This window comes from Empidonax traillii, unplaced genomic scaffold, assembly GCF_003031625.1.
Source record: "Empidonax traillii isolate 1590-97213 ecotype Southwest subspecies unplaced genomic scaffold, ASM303162v1 scaffold1060:size1239554, whole genome shotgun sequence".
Classification (NCBI taxonomy): domain Eukaryota; kingdom Metazoa; phylum Chordata; class Aves; order Passeriformes; family Tyrannidae; genus Empidonax; species Empidonax traillii.
In genome coordinates, this window is record NW_020956253.1 from 138247 (window position 1) to 150359 (window position 12113).

Consider the following 12113-nt stretch of genomic DNA (forward strand, 5'->3'; position numbering starts at 1 on the left):
CATGGTGGGGGGGGAAGGGGGGGGGCTTTGAAGGGGAACCCTCAGGGCTGGGGTTGCTGTGACGGGGGTCCTTCATGGCTTAGGCGACTGTGAGAGGTGTCCCTTAGGGCTGGGGGGCTGTGAGGGGTCTCACAGAGCAAAGGACACACCAAGCGGGAGAGGGTCCCCAAAAGGTTCGGGGGGAGCCCCTCAGGGTTGGGGAGGCTGTGAGTGGGTCCCTCACAACGTGAGGGGTGTTGTGGGTGTCCCTCAGAGCGAGGGATCAGCGTGTGAGAGGGTGGTGAGAGGCGTTGTGGGCGTCTCACAGAGCGAGGGACACTGTGGGGTGGGGAGGATCCCCACAGCGATGGGGACCCTCATGGCAGGGGGGCTGGGATGGCACCTGGTGCTCAGGAGCTGCTGATGGGCTCCGGCTTTCCTGCCTGCCCTCACTCCTGCATCCCTCAAGGATCTGGAGACCCCCTTGTCCTGCTTGCCTGTGCATCCCCAGGGCTTTGGGGGGCTGTTGTGTTGTCCCCCCAGTAGTGCAGCCCCTCGGTCCCTGAATTCTAGTCCCTGTGGTTCTTGCTGGGGCTTTGCAAAGGACGAGGCTGTCGCCTCTCTGGGCTTCTCAGCACTGCTGGTGGTGTGCTCCTGTGAGTTGTTTGCTGAAGTTGAGGTTCGTGTTGTTCTTTTTTTTTTTTTTTTTTTTTTTTTCCCCCAGTTGTTTTCCCCCATGTGAGGTCTCTTCTTGCTCAAAAAAATATCGGGGGCTTAACTCCACCAAATATTTTACCAGCGTGGGGATAATAGATTACTGCTGACAGTGGAACACCCCTGTTATGCCAGTCCAAACCCAAACAATTCGGAGCCTGGAGCAGCTGGAAATGGTTCAGAGAGTATTTAGGATTCACAGAGATGCTGGAGAAGCTGTTCTGTGTTTAAATCCAAACACTGAGAGCCTCGATGACCACTCTGTGACCTCCTGTTGCCTTTGCACGCACCTGATAAATCCTGTGTGTTGATAGCGGGGTACAATAACTTGCCTCTAAAATGTCTGGGTTTCTTGTGCTGCGAGTCTCACATGTGTGTGGGGGAGATTAAGTAACTTTGTTTCCTGACAGGGGTGTCACATGCAGGTGATTATCTTGCAGATATTTCTGTTCTCCTGGAGGAATCTGTGATATCTGAGATAGTAACGTCTCAGAAGGTGGGGTGTGTTCTCTGCACGGCTCAGTATCAAGTACTGAGTAATCTTCAGCTCGTTTCTATGCAGAAATAGCATCAGAAATGAGCCACAGCCTGATAATGTGATGATGGGGAGAGAGATCTGTCTCCCCCTGACAAGTCCCTTAACTTCATGTACCATCTGAGAGCGTTGTTACGTGCAGCGTTATCTGCACCCACTCCTGGCTTTGGGATGCCTCTTCTTTTCCATTTTTCCTTCCAGAACAGGGTGTTTGCATGGGTTCAGCTGAGTGTTCAGGGATTCTGGAGCAGGGATATTTGACTTTTCTTCCCTGAGCAAATTTTTCCAGCTGCTCAGCTGTGGTACAGACAGTTCTTGAACTCCTTGCTGCCTTGTTTTCAGGAGGGAAGTCCAAAATAGTCCTCTGGAATTCTCTGATTTTTTCAAGTGGGGACTGTTAGCTCTCCTGTTTGTTTACACGTGGGGATGGATTTTGGCAGTTGTCAAGTCAGAGCAAAAGCAGCAAATGCAGACAACAAGAAAAACATGATTATTGAATTGCTTTCACTTAGGCTGTGTCTCAATGAGACATGGAGAAATTGGAAAATTGGAGGGTTGTTTTTGTGCTGTTCAGGTGGGATGGGGAAGATCATCATCATCGTCTTCCCTGGGATATTTGTAGCCTGGATCTCTGGGATTGTGCAGCTGATGAGTTGAATGTTGTTGATGTATTCCCAAATTTTGCTTGCCCCTCCCAAGCCTGCTTTTCATCACTGTTACATCCTGAAATGCCACAACACCTTAATCTTGAGTTTTCAGAGTTTGTCTCTCTCCTTCTGGCTGTATTATGTGTGTATTGGTTCTTTTTTCCCTTCCATTCTCTGCTGCCTGACTTTTTTCCTCCTTGCTCTTTGACTCCCATCACCTCTCCCAGCTGCCTTGCCCGTTTTCCCAGGGCTTTCCTCCTGCTGCCCACGGTTAATGATTTCACCAGGGTGGGAATACTCCACATGGTACCTGTTCCACGCCAAGATCACGGCAGCCCATTGGGAATTGGCTCCTGGTCTGGAGGCAATTTTTCTGCTCTGGAAACCCCCCAAAAAACGCTGAACTGGAGGGGACCTTGTGGTCATTGGCTCCTGTTTCCTGGGCAGCAGATGGGTTTTCCCAGTGCTCGCTGTCTCATTTCTTTACCTGTGTTCTGTGCTAAGCCCCCATTTTTTTGTCAGGTTTTTGTTTCTTTTTTCTGGTCAGGAACAGGCATTACGAAGCAGTCCCTAACTCTGAGATTTTGACTCAGGATGGCGTTTTTGGTGTTACTCTTAACAAGCAAAACCCACAGTGGGGTTCTTATGTCTTAACCACCCAACAAGCAAAATATTTGGGCTTTTTGTTTTCCTTCTTGTGAAAAAGGCAAGTGATACCCATCTTTTCAGTCCAGGCTGGCCTATCTCTGCTACTGTGTGGCTTGGCAGTGGGGAAAAACATTCCCATGGGATTCGGGAGCACAGCTGGGGCTGCCAGTTGTCTCCTCCAACCCGTGCCGACACAGGCTGTGCTTGCTGGGCCAAAACCAGCACGAGTATAGCGTGAATATTCCTGCAATTCAGACACATCCTCGAAAGCAGCGTTTTCCTCTTGGAGAGCACTGGGAAGAGCTGCTCACTGGGGCCTGTCGTGGCTGAGTTTGGCTTCTGCCGCTCGGCCGGGCTGCTTGTCTCATGCAAATCCCATTTTTGTGAAGTCCTTGCTGTCGGTTAATTGATGCCTGTTACCGGCAAGAGCTGTTTAGAGGTCTGACTAATCCATCTCAGGTGAAGGAGGGGGCAGGGTTAGGTCGGATATTTGGGAGGGAATTGTTGGCTGTGAGGGTGGGGAGGCCCTGGCAGGGGTTGTCCAGAGGAGCTGTGGCTGCCCCATCCCTGGAAGTGCTCAAGGCCAGGTTGGATGGGGTTTGGAGCAACCTGGGATAGTGGAAGGTGTCCCTGCCATGACAGGGGGTGGGAATAGATAATCTTTAAGGTCCCTTGCAACCCAAACCATTCTGGAATTCTGGGGTCTCTCCCAGTAAGTGGAAATCTGTTTCTCAGGACTCTGTTGACATAACCAATAGCACCACAAAGTGACCCATCCCTCATTGATAAAATACATAAAGTTGAGGCTTGCAAAGGAATCATATCAATCCTTTATGGTTTTTGGGTGGTTTTATGGTTTTGGGAAACCCCAGCACTCCAAACCAACAGATAATCTGTAGCCTCTAATGGATCTAAAGGACTTGTTTCTTTAAGACACGTGTTTTAATGAGTCTTATAATTTCTTAGTTCTTACACTCAGTTTCTCAAATGGTTGGAATCTTGTTGCCTGCAGTTGGGGGTGTGTGTTTTCTCTGCCTACCTCTGCCCTCCCCACTCCCCGTGAATTTTGAAAATGTGTCACTTCTCTAATGCAAATGTCTACCCAAGAATAGTATCAGAACGTGGGATAAACCCATGAACTCCAAGAAACCCTCTCAAGTTTCTTCTAATGGAAAATGTTAATAACTCTTCCCAGTGCGCAAATAACATTTTCATTCCCTTATTTTGCACGGTGTCCAGCTGGTTATTCCTTTACCCGTCAAGAGTCTCATAAAATGCTTTCTTTTGTGATTCAAAACACTGCCAGGTATCTCCTCATCTGACTTTCATCTTAGGGACAGTGGCAGTGCAGGGAGCCTGAGGTTTGTTGTTGTTGCTGCTGTGTTTTGGCACCAGCGTTGCCTGGAGCGCGTATTCCAGCATCTGACTCTGTTGGGATGATGAGCTGTCGTGCTGTTTGGTGCTGCCCCCCCCCAGCGTGACATGGTCACCTCAGCTCTGTGCCGGAGTGCTGGTCATCTGGGGATTCATTTGGAAGGGAATTGTCTTCATTTGAAAGCCAAAATGCCACAGAGCAGGAAAAACCCTTTGCTCTACACGTGTTGCCTTCCTGGAGGAACATTTCTTGACAGGTTGAGTAAACTCAAACAGACGATGGACACTTAATGTGGGAACTGGTTTCTCTGCATCCAACATCATTACGTTGTCCCATCAACACCTCTCCATTTCCAACGTGAAGAGAAGCTTTTCTTTTCCCCATCCCCTATGCATCCCACCTTCTGGGCCCGGATTGGAGTGTGATGCAATTCAGCACGTCACTGGACGTGGGAAAAGACTCCTCTTATCTTCCCCACCCGCGATTCAAAGCCCCCACGTCGTCGTATGAAAGGCAGGGCTGGGATTTGTGCACGTCTTTTAGCGTTTCTATTCCGGGCGCGAGGAAGTCATTATGCTGCAGGGCTGCTGCTGTGTGGGCACTTGGTGGGAAGTGATGTGTTCTGGATTGTGGAGGAGATGCTGTGGAGCTCTGCTGACATGCAGATGATGCCTGGAAAAGGTTGGCATGGAAGCGTTGGAGCTTGTGACAAGGAGAGCTGCCAGCCAAGCGCGGAGCCTCCGAGTTGAGAGCAGAGCCTAAAATACACAGAGCAGCGCTGGGAGCCTCTTGCTGAGGGGTCTGTAAAGTCTGAGCAGAGCAGTCCTGAATTCCCTACCAGAGCCTTTCTGTCTGCAGGGAAACTTGTAAAGGTCTGCAAGTGAAATAGGCCAGAAACCTTTGATATGAGCGGAGGAGTGACATCAAAGCTGGGCTGTGTAAGCAGCAGGTGGGCAGAAGTCAGGACAGTGAGTGATCCTGTGCTCCTCATTTCGAGGTAATTCGCTGGCCAGGCATAGCACTGACTCCCAGAAAAGCATTGTACATCTAATAATACATGCCAGGGAATAGGTTAACATCGTCCTCAGATAATTAATAAAGATAGCAGTTCCTTAGCAAATGGGAAGGGGGAAAAAAACAACGCATGCATTGTTTAGGAAAGATATTTCTTTCCTAAGGCATCTCTCCTGGGAAGACCTCGGTACTTGTAAATGATTTAGCCGCCTACCTTGTGTACCTTCATTTTAATGTGGGGATGGGGGGAGGAGCCAGTATCGGAAAACCAGCCAGAGATGGATGCCTTGGAAAGCTGCCACTAATTACTGTGGCGTCTGACAATTAGCTGTTGTTAAGCCTTTCCTTGCAGGTTCTCCACGGGTGCATCCCGAAACAAAAACAGGGACCTGGAGAAAGGAAAGGGGAGAGCTGTCCTTGTAATAATGATCGTGTAGGGTGGTTGTTGTTTCAGAGCTGAAGATGGAGTTGATTCTGACGTGGCGGTTTCCCTTCCAGCAGAGCCGGTCAGGTTTGATGGATCCAGGAGCTCTGTGGTTGTTTGTCGTAGCCTGCAAACTTCTTACACCTCCTACCTCTGAAACAGCTTTGGGGCTGCCTTTCTCCAGGGGAAAGCTGTAAATCAGCAACATCTGCAGAGTGTTATTGGTGGTGTTAATTGCAGAATTCTTGACGAAAATCAAGACGGGCGAAAAAGATTCGAAGAAATCTTGCAGGTGGTTTCTCGCTGTTGCCTCCAGGGTCTGCTGACTTTGGTTTCACTTCGTGGCGGTGATGAATAGCACCAGGGCTTTTGCAAGTGTCTCAGGGGTGTAGTTAGTGGGGAGTAACTACTGAGCTGGAACTGGCAGGTATCTCAGGGTTTCTGCACTGAGCTGATTTCCCCTCCCCCCCATCCCTCAGAATCAACCCTGCTCTTTCTCTGGAAAGAGGAAGAGGGGACAGGAGTAATTCTGATTAGAAAGGCCAAGCCAGGCAATTATTTCTTCCTTGTCCGGGGAGGTGGTTTTGCATGGGTTGGTGGTTTCAGATGACATCGCTCGGGTGGCCGTGCCCAGAGCACCTTCTGGGGTACTTTATCCCAGCATGAGCCAGGCTTTGCACCGACTTGCACCTCTGCTTAATTCCATTGCCTTGGAAGGAGTGACAGGTAATCTGCAGACAGATCTGGGGCCTGTTTTAATGTGCACCCCTGGTCTCTGGTACGTGCACTGACACGTGAGCCTTTGGGGGTCCCACCAGCAGCAGCCCTGGCCGGGACAGAATGTGGCAGCTGTTTGACAAATGGAGTGGAGAGGGAGTTGTTATAAAAACAGCCAAAGTGAATTTCCTCCTCTGGAAACTGATTTAAGCAAGAGCAGCGTAGCAAATGTTTCTTGTGAGCTCGGTGTTGCTTTGCAGGGGAGTCTTGCTTGGGCACTTTGCTGTCCCTGTGCCTATTCTTAGCTTGTTTACCAAGAGCTGTTGTGTGTGTGCATTCAGGGAGCTCCGTGTTAACTCGTGTCGTGCAGACTGTTTGTGTGGAGCCTTGTGAGGAGAAGAGGGGATTATAGCCGAGCTTTTCTGTCGCCTCCTCCTGCTTGTGTGCTTTGTAGCTGCTGAGGACAAGCAGGTTAAGGTTTCCATAGTATCTGAGTGTATCCCAGAGCGTGTGTGGTGTGGGGAAGAGCTGCCAGGTCCTCGCTGGCACTGACCTTTGAATCGGAGATGGGTGACACGGTTGAACTGGTTTCATGGCTTGCTGCTAGGAGGGATGGCCTTGGTCCCTCGCCTCTCCCACCTCTGCAGTCCCTGCCATTTATATGATGCCTCAGTGAAGTGATTCAGTTTGATAATCCAACAGCAAAGTTGCTGCTTGTGGGGTTGGTAGGGGATGTTGGGGGGTTCCCTTAGCAGCAGAATGGGGTGGGGGATTTTCTAGGCTCCCCTTTTCTACTCTTAGTTCGCTGTCTTAATGCTCCCTGCATTAGGATATTCCTGTCCTGAGTCCAACCTGGCTCACTCAAGATGAGATACACAAGCTGTGGCAGTGCCTGAGGAGGGGATCCACTCACATGGCAGGGCCTATCTGCATTTAGATCGTTTTACCCAGCTCTGGTACTCTGAATTTTGCTGTCCTGAGGGGGAGATAGTTTGGTTCTGTCACTCAGAAAGGCAAAGCAAGAGGCAGAGGTTGAGAAACTGGGCTTGGTGCTCCTTGGCTGCTGGAGAGAGGAGTGGTTGGGATGGGTACCTGCTGCTTGGGGTGGGCAATGCCAATACAGAGTCAGGGAACTGTTAAGGTTGGAAGAGACCTCCAAAACCCAAAGATCAACCCAGCACTGCCCAGGCCACACGAACCCATGTCCCCAGGTGCCACATTCACATGCTTTTTGAACACATCCAGGGATGGGAACTCCACCACTGCCCTGGGCAGCCCCTTCCCCTGCCTGGCCACCCTTTTGGGAAAGAAATTGTTCCTAATATCCAATCTAAAGCTTCCCTGGCACAGCTGGAAGCTGTTTCTCATTGTCCTGTCCCTTGTTCCCTGGGAGCAGAGCCCGATCACCCTCTGGCTCTCCCCTCCTATCAGGAAGTTGCAGAGAATGAGAAGGTCCCCCCTGAGCCTCCTTTTCTCCAGGCTGAGCCCCCCCAGCTCCTTCAGCTTCTCCTGCTGCTCCAGCCCCTTCCCCAGCTCCGTTCCCTTCCCTGGACACCCTCTAGCACCTCCCTGAGTCCCCCACCCTGAGTCAGGGGGCTGCTCCAGTGCCCTTTTTGTGTTCCCTGCAGATCCACAGCCTGCTCAGGACCAAGGAGGGGAATTTAATGAAGTGGGTGGAGGGGTTTGTTCTAAACGAAGGTGCTGAATGGGCAGGAATAGTTGGCCGTTGTTTGGCACTGTGAAGGTCACCAGAATCAGGTGCTCGTTTTTCAGCTCGGTGTTGCTGCTGGGTGAGCAGAGGTTTGTGCTGACACTCACAGTTCCTCTCGGTGGGGCCTGCACTGGTACTGAAGGAAGAAAACGCCCCGCTTTGAAGGCTCTTGGTGTCAAGACAACAAGAAAAAGGTGCAGTGGTACAAATCTTTTCAGACTTTGGGGCTTCTTTTTTTTTTTAATTGGCTGACTTTTTATTTTGAAGTCTTCTCGCTCTGACTTCTGTTTTTCTGCTGTGAGAAGTGAAATTAATAATCTCCTTTAGTTCCCATACATGGGAAGGAATGTTCTTCATCCTGGCCCAAGTTGAGCTGCAGATGGGATCTGGTTTTGGGAACCGTGTTATGCAAAAGCAGAGGAAGAGGAAACAAATAGTTTCCTACCCTCTTTGAAATGCAGTTTTAATGGTTTCTTGGTATTTATGTAATTATTTAATCTGCTGCCTGATCCTTGGGATTATTATTCTTTCCAAGTTGTAACTGGAGCAGTGAAGTTATCTTGTAAATTGGAAAAAAAAATAAAAAGAATTGGCATCTGTTGTTTGCAGAATTGCATTTTAGTAATTGTTTGCAGTGACCTTTTGGAATCTTGGAGAGAAAATTTGTTTGCTTGACTTTCTCCCAGATCTGCTCCTGGCTATCTCAGTATAGAGCAGAACTGAGTTGGTTTGGGTTGTTTTTTTTTTTTTTTTTTTTAATTACATTCTGACAGCAAAGCCTGTTTTTCTGCGTGTGTTACAGTTGTGGCTTTTTTAAAGGTTAAGCTGTATTTAAACAGAACTTCCAGAGATGTAGTTTGCTGAAAAAAATATTTATTTATTTTTTTTTTAAAGCCAGAATTCCTTGTGCTGGGTATTATTACAAAATAATCCTTTATTTATTGATCTATTTTGTTTTTAATCTAAGGAGAAAATTCACATAGTATTTCTGAATGTCTAGAAGTAATAGTGAAAGGACTGAGGGTTTTTTTTGTTCGTTTCATTTAGGGCACTTTTTTTGTTTCATGTTTTTTTAATTTGTATTTTGTTTGCCTTTTTAATTGTTGGGGGTTTTTTTTAGCTTTAGAGATTGTAAAGCGATTAGATCATAGTGTTAGATCAAACCTTGCCAGGTTTAAGGGGAAAAAAAAAATACCCTTTTTTAATGAATTTTTTTTACAAATTTTTAGCAGAAATCTTTTGAGCTCTCGTTCCTTGATGCCACTGGGTTGTGCTCAGAGCCCACTGTGGGTTTGGTGTGGAGGAAAATACCCAACAAACGAGGGCCTCTCTCCACACAAACCCTGCCTGCATGAAACCTGCTTGTCTGTGGATGAGACTGCTGGTTCTTCCCCTTCACCCTTCCAAAATCCTGCCGTTCTTCCTCCTTCCTCTCCAAAAACCTGAGAGCTGGGGTCAGAAAAACAGATGGTGGGAAACCTTTCCCCGTCAACTCCGCGCTAAGGCAGAGTCTCCCCTTGCACCGTGCCTTGTCTGGACCTGCTCTTGGAGGGGCTGGGAGAGCCTGGCCCTTCGAACACCTCGAAGAGAACTCCGTGAAACGCTCACCAAGGGAGCAGGTGCTGCAAAATCAGCGTCCTGCCAGGTTTGGAGGGAATTGCACTGGTGGAGCTCTGCGCCTCTCCAGGGAAAATCGGCCTCCAGAATCCGTGTCCAAGCTGGAAGGAGAGAACAGAAACAAAAAGTATCTCCGGTAGCTCAGTTTGCAGCTGAGGCTGTTTCCCTTCCTCTCAGTCTGATCCCTGAAAGCATCCCGAAGGACTGAAACGCTGGAGTTATTTGCATAAGTGACAAAAGAGTGGAGGAATCAAATGGGATCCAGCCACGTCTCCTTAAATCCACACTGACCTGGAGCTGGGTGAGCAGGAGCCCGTGTGATTTCAGCCCCGGTAATCAGGCTGGTTTTGCACATCCCAACTTGAAAAAGTGATTTTTTTTTTTGTTTGTTTTTCATCCCCGAATCTGAATAGACAAACCTGAGGGGCACTTCGTCTTTCCTGCTAAATTCCAGACAAGATCTCTTGCTGTTTGGACTTGCAAAGCAGTTTAGGTGTGTGCTTCCCTGCTTGCAGGGCTCCTGCAAGGCAGTTCGGCCCACCCCTTTCAATTAGTTGAGTCTGTCTGGGGGGAACGATGTTCCTCAAGCTGGGAACACGAGAATGGTTTAGCTTTAAAAAAAAAAAAATAAAAAAAAAAATTCCCCTGCAAACAGATGATGTAATGCCCGAGCTCCACGTTTAAACAGTAGCTAATTTGCCAGGGGATAAACCAGGGTGAAATCTGTCAGGCTTTCTAATTTCCCACATTCACCAGAGCTTTGTTCTTTGTGCTTTCAAATGCAGGCTGCGTTTGTGTGTCCGGGCTGTGCGGTTTCCCTCAGCTCCCGTAGCCAAAGACTTTGTCCAGGGGCGAGGGAAAACCTTGCTGCAAACCTTGTGCTGCCATAAACCCTCGATATGTATCTCTTTGTTCTCAAGTTTTAACTTGGTGACTGAATTAAGATCACGAACCGCCCCTTTCATGAGCTGCTTCACCGCGAGACGGGGTTTTATTCTGAATTTTGGAGCTGGTGGCTTCGCAGCACCTTCCTTTGCCTGGGCAGGATTCAGTCCCTGCGAGGTCCCCGCGGGCGCTGCTGGGTGGGAGCTCCACTTTCTGCAGCTGGTTTTGGACTGCACGTGGACTGTTTACTGGTGTTTGAACTCTCCTCTCCCTGCCAGTTCTGTTCCAAAACAAGGAACGCTTCGTTTTCTCCCGTGTAATTTTGGGTTTTTTTATGAGCTTTCTCTGCTCACGGCAGCTCTGACCCGTGTAAAGCTTCGTGTCTGCTGACAGGAGGGGACTGACTCCCGGCCGGTTGTGTAAGAGGGAGGTTTGGATCAGCACTCCTCCCCCTCCTCCCCGGGATGGGCTGTTTATTGGGATTTTTCACTGACCTATTCATTTAATCTTCAGTTTTGGCACCGCTTCCCAGGGCCCTTGTAAGCAAAGGGCTTTGCCAGCCAGGAGGATGAACCAGCACATACAACGAGGTTGGAGAGATCCAGAGGCTTTAGGACCTGCCTGTGGTGGTGGAGGAGGAGGGAGGAAGGTGTGACATGAGAAATTGAAGTGACAGTTAAAGGAATTGCTTCCATCTTTGCCTTTTTTTTTTTTTTTACATTGAGAAGCAAAAAACTTCCATCTCCTAACTTGGAGCAGCTTCTCGTGAAAAGCTGACACAGTCTGGGGTAAACCTGTTTCTTGGGGGTGTCATCAACCAGCCTGGCATTCTGGGTGGCTTCAGCAGTTTTTCTTCCTCTAAACTGATGCTGGCAGAAAGCTCCAAGGGCGAGTTGTGCTGACGCTGCTCCTGGTCTGGAGATGCCGCTCTGGAAAACAGGCACTTGGGGGAGAGATACCATCTGTGGGAGACGGCGCTGACTCATGGCATCGAGATGTGCTGGGATGTGCTGCTTTCGGGCAGCTGGATTTCGGGAGCTTAGGGAAATGGTGCAAGGGGCGGGAAGCTCAGGGACTGTCCTGCAACCGATGGGTTATTTTTTTCCGTGGTTGAAAACTTGAGCAGTTGGGTGAGTTGCAGTTTGTGGTGAGGCTGTGCTCGATCTGTTTATTATGATTCTATTCCCCACGCCCTGCTGATTTGACTCCTTTGACTCTTTGGCATTGTTTGCGCAGCAATCCCTGTCCTCAGAGTTCCCCTGGTCTGTGCCAGCTGTGGAGCAGCTGGGAAGGTCCTCAAAAACACGGAGTGCTCTGAAGGACTGGTGTGGAGATGGAGACTGGGGTTTAGCTGGAGCTGCGTGGATGGGGCTGCCCTGCCCCATACCCAGCAGCCACGGGGATGTGTGGGCTGCACACAACGAGCCTTTTGTCTGCTTGCCTCAGCAGCCCTCCCTCTGAAAGCTGAGATGTTCTCACTCGCTGTGTCGTTCACTGGTTGTTTCTCAGGAAGCCCCCCTGGTTTGGAGGGCTGATCTCAGGAGGCAGGGGTCCCTCTATCCCTTCACCCCCTTTAGGAGGTCTCCTAAAGGAGCCTAAAGCAGCCTGTGGTTATCTCATGTTTCCCCCCGCCAGGCAGCGTGTCCTGCTGACTCTCATCCTGAATTTAAATAAATTGTAGTCCTTGCTAAATATCTGTCAAATATTGACTTAGTCTGTAGGGTGAGCTGAGTAAGCTGAAATTAATGGGGTAATTCCAGCTTGTTTGGCACGGGTGTTTAGGCAGTTTCATTGCAGATGGTAGAGGAAATTAAGAACTTACCTTGACTCCATCTCAAGGGGAGGAA

At 49.2% G+C, this 12113-nt stretch overlaps 1 protein-coding gene across 1 annotated transcript in view; it reads left to right on the forward strand.

The window, feature by feature from the left end:
• The window catches only part of LOC114068409, an 83917-nt gene that overhangs the window by 22862 nt on the left and 48942 nt on the right, over positions 1 to 12113 (forward strand). The gene's annotated exons all lie outside the window — the stretch shown is intronic.